At 50.3% G+C, this 18,820-nt stretch overlaps 1 protein-coding gene across 7 annotated transcripts in view; it reads right to left on the reverse strand.

Moving 5' to 3' along the window:
- The window catches only part of LOC138764468 (myocyte-specific enhancer factor 2D homolog), a 96,251-nt gene that overhangs the window by 51,765 nt on the left and 25,666 nt on the right, over positions 1-18,820 (reverse strand). The window contains exon 1 of one of the 7 annotated variants that reach the window (XM_069940437.1): positions 3,446-3,650. The exons of the other annotated variants lie outside the window; for them this stretch is intronic. The gene's annotated coding sequence lies outside the window, so the exon portion shown is untranslated. Of the gene's footprint in view, positions 1-3,445; positions 3,651-18,820 lie in introns of those variants that run through there. 7 annotated transcript variants of the gene reach the window in all.

Below are 18,820 nucleotides of genomic sequence, written 5' to 3' on the forward strand. Positions count from 1 at the left end.
ATCCCAGCCCGATTATGTTATTTTTTTTATATAAAAAGTATGTTACACTTTATTATAGCTTCCCCCCCCCCACACCCCCCAGTGAACCAAGTTGAGGTGGGAGCAGAGCAAACATGCCCTTTCAGATTTTTCTGACTTGACACTGCTTTCCCCGATCGATCAGACTCTCACTCCACCACCAGCAATCTTTTTACACACCTCACAAAGGAAATGAAGAAAATAAACAAAACTCTCAACTGTCCTTTTTTTTTTAAATTTTACTCAGGTTGCTTTTCCTTTTTGAAATTTAGGAGAATGGGGTCGGGGGTGGGGGGATTTCAGTGAAACATTTCAAATGTTGGAAGGCATGGACAGAGTAGACCTGGAAAGGGCATTTCCCGTGGTGGGACAGTCTCGGACAAGAAGGCACAACTTCAGGATTGAAGGGCGGTCCATCTGGAACAGAGATGGGTTGGAATTTCTTCAGCCGGAGGGTGGCGAATCTGTAGAATTTATTGCCACAGGCCATGGTGGAGGCTGGGTCATTGGGTGCATTTAAGGCAGAAATTGATAGGTTCTTGATTAGACACCTCGATTGTCAAAGGTGATGGAGAGAAAGCTGGGCAGTGGGGAAAATGGGATCATCAGCTCATGATCAGAATCAGAATTTATTGTCACAAAATTCATTGTTTTGAGGCAGCATTACAGATGCAAATATTGCTCTAAATTACTTTTGAAAAATAAATACAGGTCGAACTTCTTTAATCCATTGACGCTGGGACCCAGCCATTGCCGGACCACGCCAAAAGCCGGGAGATAGAACATGCACAGAAAATAGCTGTCAAAGGTGTGGTAGGTGCCTCAATCAGACCCATTTTCTGGGGCTAAAAGCATCACAAATCAAATTGCAGTTAGTGCAATGCCTTTTCAGCGCTAGCAATCGGGACCGCTGTGTGTAAGGAGTTTGTACAAACGGCGATTGCCGCACCACAGAGCGCCGGATTTAAGAGGTTCAACCTGTAGTGCGAGAAAAACCAGAGAAAGTGAGGTCATGCCTGTGGTTCATGGTCCATCCAGATATCTGATGGCAGAGGAGAAGAAGCTGTCTTTGTGCTGCTGAGTGCTCGTCTTCAGGCTCCTGGACTTCCTTCCCGATGGCAGCTGTGTGAAGTGGGCATGGCTTGAGTGATGGGGGTCCTTGAGGATGGAGGCTGCTTTCTTAAGACACCACCTCTTGTCGATGTCCTCAGTGGAGTGAAGACTGGTCCCTGCGATGCCACTGGCTGAGTTCGCAACTCTGAATTTCTTTTCTTTCCTATGCATTGGCACCTCCATATTAGATGATTAAATGGTGGGACAGACTCAATGGACTGAATAGCCTATTTCTGCTCCTATGTCTTATGGTCTAAAGAATAATTTATTTTGCAGCTAAAAGTAACGAGGCAAGACCAAACAAAGGAAAACTGATGCTGGGCTACACATAGAAATATCAAAGCAAGGAAAGGAAGAAGTTTAAGGAGCACTTTAAAGGAACCCGCACTGGCACGGCAGAGACTTAGGGAAGGAACTGTCCACAACTGATTCCAAGATTGACGAAGAAGAGGAAAAAAAATCAAGGCATGATTAGAGGCCAAAACTGGAGAAGCAAAGAGATATCGCAGATCTCCAAGGCCAGGAAGACAGAGAGCATGGAAGAAAGTAACCTTAAACCCACATAAGAATCCAGAGGGGACCAGTAATGCTTAACCACAGTAGCAGGAAGTTTTGGACTGTCACAAGAACACGCTGGGTGGCATTGATACGTCAGAAGACTCAGAATCGCCACGCCCGTTCGTTTCTTGCTAACTGGAGGTTCAGACTGGAATTTCAAGTGTCCAACCTGTCTGACAGGTCAGCAGGGAAGGATTCGTTGTCTGAAATATTTCTACAACCTCATGTCAGCAAGGCAGCCACCTCCTTCAGCTAGTCATGCCTGGCGCAGGTTCGTCACTGGACAGCACTGGAGCGGTCAGTCACAGTGGAGGCTTGGAGGTACATCAATCACAATAAACCTCTGGCAAGAGGAGGCCACAGCAGGGAGGAGCTTGTCCCCCACTGAGCCACAGTTGACCACCGATTACTGACCACTTCCCATACAGCAGCCGGGCCAAAAAGCCCCTCCCGCACCCATCCAAATGAACCCAATTAACATTGAGCACGTCTGCTGCAATGGAAGAAACCTTCCAATGCCACACAGCATTTCCAAACCGACATGTCTGTCCGTGGACTAATCACAAGATACAGGAGCAAATGTAGGCACAACGAGTCTGCTCCGCCATTCTAATCATGAGTTGATCCATCCTCCCACTCAGTCCCACTCCCCGCTTTCTCCCTGTAACCCTTGATTAATCAAACACCTGCCAATCTTTGCCTTAAATACTCCCAACATCCTCGCTTCCACAGACTCGCAACCCTCCGACTGAAAATTTTTTCCCGCATCTCCCTTTTAAATAGATGTCCTTTTATCCTGAAATTATGCCTCTTGTCTGAGGATCCCCTACCATGGGGAACATCTTTGCCACATCTATTCTGTCCAGGCCTCTCAGCATTCAAAACTTCTCTACGAGGTCCTCTCTCATCCTTCTGTACTCCCAGCGAGAACAGTCCAAGAACCGTCAATCGTTCCTCATCTACTAATCCTTTCATTCCAGGTATCATTCCAGTAAATCCCTGAACACCAGCATGCCTTTCCTCAAATACGGTGCCCAAAACTGTAGTTTCCAAGTGAGGTCTCACTGGTGCTTTATAGAGACTCATCATTACATCCCTCTAGAAATGAGCGGCACGGTCAGCACACCTTTACAGCACCGGCGATCAGGACCAGACCTGGGTTTGAATTCCACGCTGTCTGTCAGGACTTTGCACACTCTTCCCGTGTCTGCGTGGGCTTTCTCCGGGGGCTCTGATTTCCTCCCACCCTTCAAAAATGTGCTGGGGTTGTAGGTTAACAGGGTGTCAATTGTGTGGCATAGATTCATAGGGCTGAATTGGCCTGTTACCGTGCTGAAAATCTAAATTTAAATTTTAAAATGAATGCCAACATTGCATTTGCCTTCTTCTCCACTGAGGTTACATACAATAATAAAAAGAAACGGCCTCAACACTGAACCCTACAGAATATACAGCCAAGCTGACGCAACCCTCAAATTGGAGAAACACCACCTAATATTTCGTCTGGGCACTCTCCAAACAGACTTCAACTTTCGTTAACCCCTTCCCAGTCTCCTTCTTTCCCTATCCCAGTCTCCCTTCTTCCAGCTATCTAGCCCCTTCCCCTCTCCATCGAAAGAGCTACCCCTCCCCCGAACAACTCAGCTTTTATTTTCCCCCATCTACAATCTCTTCCCTGCTAGCCTGTGCTCCTCTCCTCCTCCCCCCACCCCCCCTGCCACCTTTTTATTGAAATGCCTGCCTGTTCTTGCCTTACCTGATGAAGAGCCCAGGCCCAACCCTTTACTTCCTATGGGTGTTTGTTGTGTGACCTGTCGGGTCTCTCCAGCACCACTGTGTACTTCACTCGACCCCGGCACCGGCAGACTTTGTGGTTTAAACACAGAGAGGCCCTCGGAGTGCCCGCTACCGAATCTCCCCGCCTGCAAGCACGCAAAGGGTGAAGACTGGACTCAGCAGTCTCGCCTCTCAGCCACAGCAACTGCTTGTAATCTGTCAGGACACATGACCTGCTCGACGCCAGGCAGCCAAATCCCACCCCCCCCCCCACCTCATCCCACCCACGGCGGTCACAGCTGTGAGAACAGGAAGTGGGTGGTCCCCAGCCAAGAGAGGCAGCTGTTTCGCCAGCCTCGCACTCTTCAGCTCTGGAGAGTCATGTCGTCACCAAGGGAGAAGGTCTGAGAACGTTTGGAGATCTGTCTCCGTTGCTGCTGCTGTACTGTGATTCTGGTCAGACCATTTGGTCTGGGGGACAGGCAGCAATGGGTTAACACCCTCTCCAAGTAAAAACTCAGCAGGTCAAACAGTGTCCTTTATATAGCAAAGATAAAGATACATAACCAACATTTTGGGCTTTAATAAAGGAGAAAACGTTGATTATGTATCATTAACTTTGCTATACAAAGGACACTGCTTGACCTGCTGAGTTTCTCCAGTGTTGTGTTTTTACTTCAACCATGGGGTCTGCAGACTTTCGTGTTGTACTTTCCTTAACACCCTCTCCAGGTTAGATGCCCAACCACAGACACAGTGTTGTCATCTACTGTGTAGGACCCACAACATGGCTATTCTCCCACCCTGCACCCACACCCCCCCACCCCCACCGTGCCATCGCCTCTGCACCAGGAGAGCTTAATTGGCAACAGTGGCACCTTGAACCTGGCCAAAGCATGCACTGCCAGTTTGTTCTGATTGTGAACACCCTCTCTTTCTCTCCCAGGAGGCAGAGAGCCAAGGGCTTACACCCTTCACCAGAACTTAATCCAGCAACCCAGGGTGGGGGGAGGGCTCTGTTGGTAGAGGTCCATTCTTCGTTTGCATCTCAGTAACGTTTAAAATCAATCCCATCAAGCTACCCTGTGTTTTTGCGAGCATCAAAATTAATCCCACAAACCCAGATGTTTGCTATTGTACAGGTACACAATCCTTTATCTGGAACCCTTGGGGGACAGTGTCCGAATTTCAGATTTTTCAGGATTTCGGAACAAAAGCCAGCTGCCCCAGATTTAAGCCCACCCGAATCACGCTGCCATATGCAGCCCCTTCGAGTCACGCTGACGTAACTCTCCCCCCTCACCCACCCAAGTCGCGCTGCCTTCTTTCTTCCCCCACGCCCGCCCGAGTCGCACTGTCATCGCTCCTTCCTCCCCCCCCGCCCACCCGAGTTGCGCTGCCTTGTCTCTCCCCCCCCGCCCAAGTCGACTACCATCTCTCTCCCCTCCACCTGAGTCGCGCTCCCGTCTCTCCCCGCCCGACCGAGTCACGCTTCCATCTATCCCCCCTACCCCGCCCGAGTCGGCTGCCGTCTCCCCCCGCCCACCCAACCTAGTTGCGCTGCTGTCTCTCTCTCTCTCCCTCCCTCTGCTGTACCAGCACCAGGAAAAATATTCTGGTTTTTGGAGCTCTCCAGATTTTGGATGTCCAGATAAAGGATTGTGTAACTATATATGGAATCTTCCCATGAACCAATCATTTGACGCTCTGGATCAGAAGACCTGTAATGCACCCCAAGGTGCTGAAAGCAATCAGGTTTTCATATCAATGTGCTCCTTGACTTAATGGTGCCCCAACAACAACCTCACACACAATGTCACTAAAGTCAATGAGCTGATAACAATCAGGAAAAGAAAGTCAGAGGTCTACAATCCAGTGATCATTGGGTGGGCAGGAATCAGAGGTGGAGAGTTCTTGGGAGTCACTACCTAGGAGGTTCCTGGACCCAATATACTAATGGCATCAGGAAGAAAGCCCGTCAACACCTCTGCTTCCTCAGGAGTTTGCGGAGATTTGGTATGACATTGGACATCGTGGCAAATTTCTTCAGATGCATGACCGGCTACATTGCAGTCTGGTATGGGGGACACCAATCCCCCTGCCTGCAAAGCCCTGCAAAAGGTAGTGGGCACAGCCAAGGACATCACAGGCAAAACCCTCCCCACCATCGAGAACATTGACAGGGAACGCTGGCATCAGAGAGCAGCAGCGATCGTCCAGGATCCACTCCGCCCAGCAAACGCTCCTTTCTCGCTGCCGTTGTCAGGAAAGAGGTAGATGGTGTGCCACGAGACTTGCACCCACCAGGTTCAGGAACAGCTGCTACCCCCTCCACCATTAGACTCCTCAACGACAAACTCAATCATTTAAGAATTCTTAATTGTGCACCTTATTGATTTTTTTTTCTCTCTTGCAAATTTCGACAGGTATTCCATGGAGTGCATTCCACCTGTGTGCATCACTACCTGGAATAGAGGTGCCAATGGACAGGAAAAGACGACAGAGTGGCAAACTCGGCCATTGCCTTCACTAGCAGCAGTCTTCACTCTACTGATGACATCTTAAGAAAGCAGCCTCTACCCTCCAGGACCCTCACCACCCAGGCTATGCCATTTTCACACTGCTACCATCAGGAAGCGGGTATAAGAGCCTGAAGATGAACACCCAAAGGCTCAAAAACAGCTTCTTCTCCTCCGCCATCAGATTTCTGAATGGACCATGAACCACAGACACCACCTCACTGTCTCTTCTTCTGCACCAATTTATTTATTTAAAAAAAGGGAATGCGCAGCAATGTTTGTACCTGGGATACTGCTCCAAAACAACAAATTTTGTGATGCGTTTGTGACGATAAATAATGATTCTCACCTATTTGGTTGCAGCAAGAAAGCATTTCAGTGCATATATACAAGATAATGCGTAGACTTGCCCGACATGCTTGCTTGCTGCAGCTGAAAGAAATCTATAACTGCAGTAAAACCTCTGGTACCCGGCAACTGGGGAAAACAATTAAGAAAAATAAACAAGAATAAAATAACAGGTAAAAAAAAATGAAAGTTTAAAATTATAAAAGTAAACGCGCTCCAAAGTAACATATAACCCTTTGAGGAAGATGGGTGCCAGCCGAGGGCCTTGGTTGTGCTTTGCTCGTAGCAGCTGTTTGGAACAGCGATGGCATCGCCCAGGATGAAGAGCTGGTTGATGACGCCGTTCACCGTTGGGGTGACTCTCTTGAAGTGTCTCCTTATCTGTACTTAGTTAGTGTCGCCCCAGTCAGAGGCTTTATCTGTAAACTTGGTGGTGGAGAGGGTCTATAATGTGATTGCTCGTCTTTTGGGCAGCTCCCTGGAGGGGGAGGAACCTGGAGATGCTGAGATGGTTAAATGTTCTCAAAGAACGTGACTGAAAATAAAGTAAAATGTTTTAAGCTTTATATATTAATGCAAGTGAAGTTTGTTTGTTGCAAGTACAGTGTAGTAGTTTTGTCTTTTAAATTGTTTATTCTTAATGCAGGCATTGTAAGAGTCTCAAGCAACCAGAAAATACACATCCAGCATCTACCAATCCTCATAGGTGCCAGATACAGATACCAAGGTTTTACTGTTATCAATACAAGACAGTTAAAAAAAATTCACAGTAATCCCAGGGCAAAAACATAATAGTTGCAGACAGAGCAAGATTAGTGTAAGAAGGGACAGTTCTAATAGCTATAGAAAAGAAACTATTCTTGAACCTAGAGGTGATTGTCTTTAGGTTTCTGTATCTTCTGCCCAAAGGTAGCGGTGAGAAGGATTTGTAATGGGGATGGGGGTCCTTCCTGAGGCAGAGGCTCACATTCTCATGTGTGACGATAAACTTATTGCTCACCTACCGAGGAAGAGTTGGTCCCGGGACATCGGTCTACCTGCAGACCAGCATCGAGCTCGAGCCATGTTTTGCCAGGTGAGGCTCAGCTCAACCTGCCATCTGAGACGTGTTTTAGACAGGACTTGGGTGTGTTGGTTGGGGAAAAACACATGACTCATTGGAAGCTGACTTCATGCAAGGGCTGTGACTCGAAGCCCTGGGTTCAGCCTGTTAACCACAGAGGGTTTCAGTCTGACTCAGCTGAGCTTCCTTCCCTCTCCTCCAGGGCATGGGGAAGTGAGAAGAGCCAGCTGCAGCTACCATGGCGCCAAGTTCCTCACCCACAGCGGGCCAGCAAGAGGCTCAAGGGTCCCATCAACAAGCCCCCAGTTACCCAACCAGTATGGGCACCTGCATCTGCCCCATGGCAGCGAGAGGCTTTGTGCCCAAATAATACACACGGAGTTGGTGATTCGAGGAGCCGATCCAGGCTACTTTGGTCAAACCAGACAGCCAACTGCTGGAGATTGGCTGAAGGGGTACCAGGTACTGGAACAGGGATGCGCTGAAGGTTTCCCAATCGCGCTGGACATTTGGATTTGGAGCTCGTGTGGCTGATGGTTTGGACCGAAGGCTTGTGGTTGCAGGAGCACTGGAGGTGAATCCACAGACCATCAGCAACTCTTGGGGCACTCACTTATGTTTCCCTTTCTCTGACTGCAATTTCTGCTGATGGCAAATCTTTGTTTGCCTTAACGGCACATTTTTATATAATATTAGATGTGTTTACTACATGACAATAAAAGAATCGATTCTTGTAAGCATAGACCGAAACAGCAACCTCCCTCCCGCCTCCAGCCACCCCCAATCCCTTTCCCTCTCCCCCACCTCCAGCAACACAGAAAGCAATAGATTACTGGCTTTGGAAGGAAGGTTACATATGAGCTGAGGCCATGACATATACTGAGACATGGAGGCCTCAGGCTCCAAATATCCAAGCCAGGACAAATATTACTTTTACGGGCATCATCATGTCCTTGAAGAGATTTGTAGGTTTCAGTAAATCTCTGCTTCCCATTCTAAACCCTGGTCTACAGCATTCAAAATTCAAATTCTTTGCCAGAGTACAAACATGACATCACATAAAACAGAGATTCTTTTTTCCTGCAGGCCAGGCAGAATTTCTACTAATCGGTTTTGCAAAAAAAAACTGTACTCTAGTCAAAAGAGAGAAATGTAAACAAACTAACCGTGCAACATAGAAAGTTTAAAAGTAAGAGATCCTTAAATGAGTCCCTGATTAAGGAGTCTGAGGGTGGAGGGGTAGCAGCTGTTCCTGAACCTGGAGGGTGCGAGTCTTGTGGCAGCAGCGAGGACAGAGCGTGTGCTGGGTGGGGTGGGTCCTTGCTCTCCAACGGCAGCCTTCCCTGTAGATGTTCTTGATGCTGGGGAGAGTTTTGCCAGAGATGCATCCACTATCCGCTCAGAGGTGGTGGTGTCTTCCCCAACACCCCCCCACCATACTAGGCCCTGATATAGCCGGCCAGCACACATCTGTAGAAGTTTGCCCAAGAACAAAAAAACAGAAGCGGGAGTCGGCCACTCGGCCCATCGAGCCTGCTCTGCCATTCACTGAGATCATGGCTGATCCGATGGCCTCATACCACCGACCTGCCTTTCCCTCTGTATCCTTTAATTCCCTTACGTAAAAATCTATCCAACCTCGCCTTCAATATATTTACTGAGGTCGCCTTCACTGCTTCAATAGGCAGCAAATTCCACAGATACCCCACCCTCTGGGGAAAGCAGTTCCTCCTCATCTCTCTCCTAAATCTACTCCCCTGAATCTAGAGGCTATGTCCCCCTCGTTCTTGTCTCTCCCACCAATGGACATACCATACCTACCTCTCTTATCTATGCCTTTCATAATGTTATACGTACTTTAAAGAGCCCTACATTCTTCTCTATTCCAGTGAGTACAGCCCCAGACAATTCAATCTCTCCTCATAGGCCAACTCCCTCATCTCTGGAATCAACCAAGTGAACCTCCGCTGCACTGCCTCCAAAGCCAATACATCCTTCCTCAACTAAGGAGACCAGAACTGGACACAGTTCTGCAGATATGGCCTCACCAGTACCTCGACCAATTGCAGCATAATCTCCCTGCTCCTAAATTCAATTTGTCTGGCAATGAAGGTCAACGTTCCATTTGCCTTCTTGATGGCCTGCTGCAGCTGCAAACCAATCTTTTGCGATTCATGCACAAGCTCTCCCACATTCAGCACGGCAGCCTGCTGCAATCATTTGCCATTTAACTAATAATCTGATCTTCCACTCTTCCTTCCAAAGTGGACAACCTCACATTTGCCAACATTGTCCTCCATCTGTCGGACTCTTGCCCTCTCACTTAACCTATTGATATCTCTCTGTAGCCTCTCTGTGTCTTCTGCACAATTTGCTTTTCCACTCAATTTAATGTCATCAGCAAACTGAGATACACTACTCTCTGCCCCTCTTCCAGATCGCTAATGGTTATCACTACAAATACCAGGCATGGTAACTCAGATGTGATCTCACCAGTGTGTGAGATCCTGTTGCACTCAAATCCTCTTGCAATAAAGCTGCTGCCTGCAAATTAACTCATGAAAATACTCTGTTAAACACTGAAGTCTGCAGACATGGTGACTGCAGTGAAAGCACACAGAAATGCTGGAAGAACTCAGCTGGTCCAGCTCATACAACCCAGGGAACACGATCTCAGTGCCAATCAAACTTGCCACTACCCCTTCACACTTCTGCAATTGCATCAGTACAAATAAATGTGTTACTTTCAAGTGTCTCTCACTATCTCAAGGAGGTTCACAGACAACAAAGGGTAAACGATAAACAGCAGTTGAACAGAGGGCAGGTCAAGATGATGAGATCACCTGTCACTCTCTGCAAATACCTGCCCTGCTTGCATTCTTGCGTTATCTGAGATGACTTGGACAACCTCTCCTCCCTGTGGAGAGAAAGCAGGCGCATGCAGGAGCAACAGCAGGTCATTTTGCCCTTGTATCTGCTCTGCCACTCAGACAGATCGCAGCTGAGCTCTCAAGTCAGAGCTATTTCCCAGCATGCACCTCACCGCCCTTGACCTTAAAGGCCAGTGAACACTACCTTGAATACATGCATGAACGAGCTTCCGATATCCCCTTGGTGAGAGAATTCAAAAGATTCAGCACGCTTGGGTGAAGATTTTTTTTCCCTGAGAACCACAGAACATTACAGCACCAGCTATCCAGGGTTCAAACCCGGCGTCATCCATAAGGAGTTTGTATGTTCTCCCCGGGCCTGCGTGGGTTTCCTCTGGATGCTCATTTCCTCCAACCATTCAAAATGTACAGGGTTGCAGGTTAATTGAATCAAAAGGGGCCGTTGCTGTGCTGTATGCCTAAACTTATAAATTTAACATTTACTCTACGCCCCTCATAATTTTCTATCCCTCTATCAAATCTCCCCTCATTCCTACACTCCAGGGAATAAAGTCCTTGTTTAACATTTCCCAGAATTATTAATGTCTTCCACTGCCAATGCCTCATTTTGAAAATGCACCCCCTCCCCCTTCCAGACACCTAGGGCAAATATAATGTCTGCATCAACCCCTATTCCACCCTGTAAAGAAAAAAAAACAACTTGCATTTTTCAAGACACTTTCGCCTCACTCCCCTGAACTCCGGCAAGCCCACACCATTCTCCTTAACCGCTATGGCCAAGAATCAGTGCACTCCCGCCACTCCAAAATAAGTCTTGCAAAATCAGCGAGAGCAGACCCAGACAAAATAATCCAGACGCACTCTCATCAGGGCCTCTGATCGGATAGAGACACACAAAAAAGATCATCCTGTGCTGTCTGTGAGGAGTTTGTACATTCTCCCAGTGTCTGCCTGGGCTTTCATTGGGCACTCTGGTTTTCTCCCACCTGTACGAGAGGGGTTGTAGGTTGTACAAGAGGGGTTGTAGGTTAATTGGGCGGCACAGGCCCAGGAGCCAGAAGGGCCTGTTTCTATGCCATTTCTCTAAAAAGCCAAAGTTGTAACCTGGCCATCTGACAGACACAACACCTGTGAGAGGACCGGACATTTTGATCCCTGTCTCCCCTTAACCTGGAGCGAGACCCTGCTCTTGAACAGAGTAAGGTTTTAAGAACCCACTCTGCAGTGTGGTACAGTTAGAAACTTCACTATTATTACATTGCAACGATTGTGGAAGAACAGAGGGACCTTGGGGTCCAAATCCATATATCCCTCAAGGTCGCCGCACAGGTTGATAGGATAATTAAGAAGGCCTAAAGTGTGAAGGGCTTCATTATTCAGGGGACTGAGTTCAGCAGTCATGAGGCAATGCTGCAGCTCTGTAAATCTCTGGTGCCACCACACTCAGAATATTGTGTTCAATTTTGGTCACCTTATTACAGGAAGGCTGTGGATACTATGGAGAGTGTGCAGAGGAGATTTACCAGGGTGTTGCATGGAGTGGAAAATATGTCTTGTGAGGCAAGGTTAACAAAGCCAGGGCATTTCTCTTTGGAGCGAAGAAGGATGACTTAATAGAGGTGGACAAGATCACAAGAGGCATAGTTGAGGTGGACAGCCAGCACCTTTTCCCCAGGGCAGAAGGAGCAAACACCAGAGGGCATCTGTGCAAAGTGAAGGAAGGAAAGTTTAGTAGAGCTACGAGGGGCAATTTCTTTTTTAAAAGAAATTCTCCGCCATTCTAGTCATGAGACGATCCACGCTTCCACTCAGCCCCTCTCCCCGGCTTTCTCCCCACAATCCTCGAGGCCCTGACTAATCAAATACTTGTCAATCTCTGCCTTAAATACACCTGACGATCTCGCTGCCACAGCTGCAGGTGGGTAGCAAGTTCCACAGACTCACAACCCTCTGGCTAAAGAAAATTTTCCACATCTCATTTTTAAATCAATGCCCTTTTATCCTGAAGTTGTGCCCTCTTGTTTTAGAATACCCTACCATGGGAAACATCCTCACCGCATCTACTCTGTCTGGGCCTTTCAGCATTCAAAATGCCTGAGGTACCCTCTCATCCTTCTGTACAGTCCAAGAGCATTGCTCATATTCTAACCCTTTCCTTCCTGATATCATTCCAGTCAATCTTCTCAGAATCCTCTCCAACACCAGCATGCCTTTCTAAAATATGGTGCCCAAAACTCCAAATGAGGTCTCACCAATGCTTTATAGTATTATTTTTAAAAATTTATTTGGTCATCCATCCATCCATGGCCCATCCCTTCGCAAGCAAAGATAAACACGGTCCCTCGTAGCTTTTCAGCTTTAGGCACCGTGTGCCGAGGCAAGGACTTGGAGGCGAGGGCTTGCCCAGGACAAACGCTTCCCTCTGGGTACCACGCCATTGGGCCTGGTGGAGTGCGAGGCACGACTGCCAGAGTGACGTGGCATTGCCCCGCAGTGGTCTGTTCCAAGACCACGCTCGCTGGCTGAAATCCTTACGGATCCTTCACCCACCGAGTTTGCTGCTGCAGGCTGCTGGGGAAACTGTTTCCCGCGCTCTGTCACAGCTGGGAAACTGACATGTGCTATTTGTCCATAGCTGGGGCCCCTTCCAGATACTGACGGCTGGCCGAGCCGAGCCCGTGGATTTGAAGTCAAAGTTGCCTTCTCCTAGACTTTGCCTGAAGAAAAACCTGCAGTTTACCAGCTCTTAGACTTTGCCTAAAGAGGGTTTGCCCACAAGGTAGCGGGAGGGATCCAAGATGGGTCTTCCAGAATGCCCCAGTGCAGCTGCAGGATGCCGCCAATTCCCCGGTGTTGATCCAGTCCAGGTTGGCCAGGCTGGCAATGGCGAAGATGTCACTGGGATGGCGGGGCCGGGCAGGGGTGACTTATGGACGGCCGGTAAAAGGCCCTTTTAAGGCCACGAGCACATGCCGCCCAATTACACCCAATTGATCTACAACCCCCCTGTACGTTTTGAACCACGAGAGGAAACCTGAGCACCCAGAGGAAATCCATGCAGTCACAGAGAGAACATACAAACTCCCTACAGACAGCATGGGATTCGAACCCCACTGGCATGTAACAACCTCTATGCCACCCCTGCCACCCTTTTCACATAATTTTCTGGCTCACAGACTAATTGCCCTCTGACTAAAGAAATTTTTCTAGGAGACATTGCTCAAAATGCCATCTATTTATCCAGCCAGAGCTTTGAACTAACATTGAATCTGAAAAATAGACTGACAGATGTTCCCTCTGTGCTGCCCATCGCTCAGAACAGGTCTGCCCCAAAAAGAGGGCTGCACTCCCTCAGTGCTGCACTGCACATGGGCAGGATTCACACCACCCTGGCCTGTGGCTTGGTACAGGAGAAAGGGTGTTAAACTATCATTGAATCCGTGGATTATTTTTAGAAAATGCTGCATGGTCATTTTCATACCAATTCTGAAGGGAAACCACACAAAAATAAAAACTGCCCACAATTCCCGCCCCTGTTCTGTTTCATAAAATATTTGAGTCCACTTCCCAGCAGTGGGAGGGGTCAGAATCAGAATTCATTGTCGTAAAATCGTTGTTTTGCGACCGCATTAAAGATGCAAGTATTGTATTGTGGCGGCTCACCACTCGGCAGGCGAATCAGCCCCACTTGTAAGCCACGCGGCGGGGCAGCCGGCCAAAATGGCGCCGTCACGGGTGTTCCCTTCCTCCCAGCACAGGGCTCAGAATCCCTGTGCTGGGGGACCACGTGACGCCCGGGTGACGTCAGCACCCTACAGCACGGTTCTCAGCCAGGTTCAGCCTGGGAGCATAAGTATAGCCCAGCAGCATGCAATAAACTAGTCTGCTCACTGAGCAGAGTTGTTGCAGGAATTGGTGACTCCGACTGATTCAAACATATTTGAACCCATCATGAGCGAGCCTGGGATCAGTGCTATAGCCGTGAAACTGCCTAAATTCTGGGTTCGGCCATGTGGAGGCTCAGTTTCACCTCCGCCAGATTTCGTGCGACATGACCAAATTCTACCATGTAGTTGCTGCCCTGGACCAGGCCACCGACAGACGCGTGCTGTACCTCGTTCAGCACCCACTCGCCGAAGACAAATACGAAACCATCAAGCGAGTGCTTACCAGATCCCTTGGACTATCCAGACCTCAAGGTCGCCAATGGAGTTGACGGACGAGATGCTCGCGCTCATGGGTGAGCACACCAACTGCCCACTCTTCGAGCGCATTTTCCTCGACCATATGCCTGGGACATCCGGCCACTGCTGGTCCAGGAGAGCTTCACCGACCCAAGGAAGGTTCCCCAGAAGGCCCAAGAGCTATGGCTCGCATGATTCCTGGAGGGCTCAGCGGTCCAGCAGGTCACAAGGCACGATCACGCCAAGCCCACCCCTAGCGCTGCGGTAGAGCACCTGGCCCCTGCAGGGGCCCCCAAGAGCATAACCAAGGCCACAGCATCCGCTCCAGGCCTCTGCTTCTATCACCAGCGCTGGGGAGCCAAGGCTCAAAAGTGTCGTCAGCCCTGCTTGTTCCAGGGAAACAACCAGGCCAGCCGCTGTTAATGGCTGCGGCAGCTGGCCAAGGACACAGCCTTCTCTACCTGCGGGACTTAGTCAGCAGCCGGTGGTTCCTTGTTGACACTGGAGCCCAGATCAGTGTCATACTGACCACGGCCGTCGAGTCCAGGAACTGACCTTGTGGACCTCCCCTCCGTGCGACCAATGCAACAGCAATCCGGACGTATGGAGACAAGACAGTCCACTTCCAGATCGGCCAACGAAATTTCACGTAGAGGTTCACCATCTCATCCCTCCCGACTGGCATCCTGGGTGCAGACTTCCTCCTCACACATGGGCTTCTGGTGGACATTCGAGGTAGGTGCCTGGTGGACGCCCGTACCTTCCAGGCCGTTCACCTCGACGCCTCCCGCTCAGAGCAACCGGAGATGGCCACGATCAGCATGCCCAGAGATGAGTTCCAGTGAATCCTGGACGAGTTCCAGACCCTCCTCAAGCCACAGTTCTCCACCGCCTCGCCACGCCATAGGGTGTTCCACCACATCCATACCCAGGACCCACCAATTCACGCCAAGGCACACCGGCTCCCGCCTGACAAGCTCCAGGTGGTGAAGGAGGAGTTTTCGCACCTGTTGGAACTGGTGATCATTCGGTGGTCCGACAGCCCATGAGCCTCGCTGCTCCACCTGATCCCAAAAGCCTTCGGCGGCTGACGTCCCTGCGGAGACCATCGACGGCTCAACAAGGCAACAGTTCCTGACCATTACCCCATCCCTCACATTCAAGACTTTACTGCATGGTGCGAAGGTTTTCTCCAAGGTTGACCTGCTGCGTGAATATCACCAGATCCCGGTGCACCCTGAGGACATACCCAAGACGGCCATCATCACCCCCCTTGGCTTATTCAAATTCCTGCTCAGGCTGTTTGGGCTCAAGAACGCCGCTCAGACCTTCCAGTGCCTCATGGACTCTGTGGGCAGGGACTTGGATTTTGTCTTTATTTATTTGGACAACATCCTCATCGCCAGCAAGGACCAGGCGCAACACGAGGCCCACCTATGCACCCTTTTCTCCCGGCTGGCTGATTTCGGCCTTACCATCAACCCGGCCAAGTGCCAGTTTGGGAAAGAGTCCATGCAGTTCCTGGGCCATATCATCATGGCCGAAGGAGACATGCCTGCTTCTGCGAAGGTCGCCGCTATCAGGGAGTTCCCACACCCAGAAAGCCTCAAGGGGCTGCAGGTGTTCGCGGGTATGGTCAACTTTTACAACCGCTTCATTCTGGGAGCTGCACACATCATGTAGCCGCTATTCATCCTCATCGCAGCCAAGCACAAAACGCTCGCTTGGAACCCAGAAGCCTCCACCAAGGATGCCCTTGCGAAGGCCACCATGCTCGCCCACCCGCACACCGACCTGCATATGGCACTCTCTGTCGATGCCTCTGCCACAATCGTTGGTGCCGTCCTGGAGCAGGTGGAATGGACATTGGAAGCCACTGGCATTCTTCAGCCGCTGGCATTCTTCAGCCGCTGGCATTCTTCAGCCGCTGGCATTCTTCAGCCGCTGGCATTCTTCAGCCGCTGCTCCGCCCTCCGGAACGCAAGTATAGTGCCTTCAACCGCGAGATACTGGGCATGTACCTGGCGGTGCGGTATTTCCTCTATTTTTTGGAGGGGAGGACTTTTACCATCTTCACCAACCACAAACCATTCACCCAGGCACTCACGATGGCAAAGGATCCCTGGTCGGCCCGCCAGCAGCGTCCCCTCTCCTTCGTGTCTGAGTTTACCACCGACATTTGGCACAAGGTGGGGAAGGACAATGTGGTTGCCGATGCACTCTCATGACTGGCCATCTGCGCGCTGACGCCTGGCCTCGAATTCGACCAACTCGCCCAAGACCAGAAGCCTGATGAGGAGACGAGGGCCATCAAGACTGCCATCATGGGCCTGCAGTTCTGAGACCTCCCGACTCCGAACAGTGAAGGCACCATCCGATATCTACTTGGGCACCCTGCAGCCAGTCACAGAGAGAACGTACAAACTCCCTACAGACAGCATGGGATTCGAACCCCAGTCTCGATCACTGGCATGTAACAACCTCTATGCAGTGGCGCAGGCAGGTCTTCCGTCACATCCACGACCTTTCACATCCTTCCATCAGGTCCACAGTCCGGATGGTGGCAGAACGGTTCGTATGGCATGGGCTGCGGTAGCAGATCGTGGGCTGGGCCAGAACATGCACCGATTGCCAGATGTCCATGGTGCACAGGCACACCAAGGCGCCCGTACAGGAGTTCGAGCATGTCCGGGAGCGGTTCAGCCATTCACATGGACATCGTCGGGCCCTTAGCCATTTCCAGGGGCAACCGTTGCCTGTTTACGGTGGTGGACTGCACCACTCGCTGGCCTGAGGCAATCCTGATGCCAGATGCCTCCACCGACTCCTGCTCCTGAGCATTGTTGCATGGTTGGGTCACCTGGTTTGGCGTCCCGGGTCACCTCACCAGCAATCAGGGCGCCCAGTTCACATCTGTGCTCTGGCAACAGCTCGCCAACAGGTTGGGGATCCAGCTACACCGCACTACGGCCTATCACCCGCAGGCCAATGGACTGGTCGAACGTCTGCACCACTACCTTAAATGGGTGCTCATGTCCCGCCTCACTGGTCCCGACTGGGAAGACGAACTGCCTTGGGTGTTCCTGGGCATCCGCTCCACTCTCAAGGAAGATCTGCAGGCGTCATCCGCTGAGCTGGTCTACGGTGCACTGCTGGCACTACCTGATGAGTTCATCAACGCACCTCACAATCCCCAGCGGTTCGCCACATGAACTACTTCCTCACCTCAGGGCACACTTGGACTTGTTCGAATCCCCACCGCCGCCCAGCCATGGCACCCGCCCGTCTCATATTCCCAGCGAACTGCTTTGCGCGGAGTACGTTTTTGTTTGGCGGGGCCCAACCGCAGCACCTCTGCAGTGTCCGTACAAAGGGTCATACAGGGTTGTGCAGTGTTCTAGCTCCACATTTACACTGGACATTGGCGCCAGGCGGGAGCTGTTTACCGTGGACAGGCTGAAGCCAGCGCACCTTGGTCCCACTGAGCCCTTGGTCATAGCCCAGCCCAAGAAGCGAGGCCGCCCGGTGAAAAAAGACATTGGCGCCGGTTTTGGGGGTGGGGGGGTGTGTGTGTGGCAGCTCACCACTAGGCAGGCGAACTGGCCCCACTTGTAAGCCACGCGGCGGGGCAGCCAGCCAAAATGGGCGCCGTCAGGGGTGTTCCTTTCCTCCCAGCACGGAGCTCAGAAGCCCACCCTGGGGGACCACGTGACACCAGGGGCACATCAGCGCTCTCCAGTGTGGTTCTCAGCCAGGTCCGGGCTGGGAGTATAAGTACAGCCCAGCAGCCTGAAATAAACTAATCTGCTCACTGAGCTCAACCCATCTGGTTGTGTATTCTTTCAGGAGTAGTATAGCTCCCACTACAGTACAAATTATGTTTAAAAAGAATCAATTAGTGCCAAAAGAGGAAAAGTGGGGTAGTGTCTGTGGTTCACTGTCTATTCAGAAATCTGATGGCAGAGGGGTAGAAGCTGGTTTGGTACCGCTGGGCGTTTGTCCTCAGGTTCCTGTATCTCCTTCCTAATGGTAGCAATAGCCCCTTTCACACTGGTACTCCTAGTAATTAATCATATATAACCATATAACAATTACAGCACAGAAACAGGCCAATTCAGCCCTTCTAGTCCATGCAGAATACCTTCTCCCACCTAGTCCCATTGACCCGCACCCAGCTCATAACCTTCCGTACCACTCTCGTCCATACACCTATCCAACTTTTCCTTAAATATTAAAATCGAGCCTGCATCTACATCTTTGGCCAGAAGCTCATTCCACACTCCCACCACATTCTGAGTGAAGAAATTTCCCCTTATGTTCCCCCCTTCAATCTCAATCCATGTCCTCTTG

The sequence above is a fragment of the Narcine bancroftii genome, chromosome 5, assembly GCF_036971445.1.
Source record: "Narcine bancroftii isolate sNarBan1 chromosome 5, sNarBan1.hap1, whole genome shotgun sequence".
Classification (NCBI taxonomy): Eukaryota; Metazoa; Chordata; class Chondrichthyes; order Torpediniformes; family Narcinidae; genus Narcine; species Narcine bancroftii.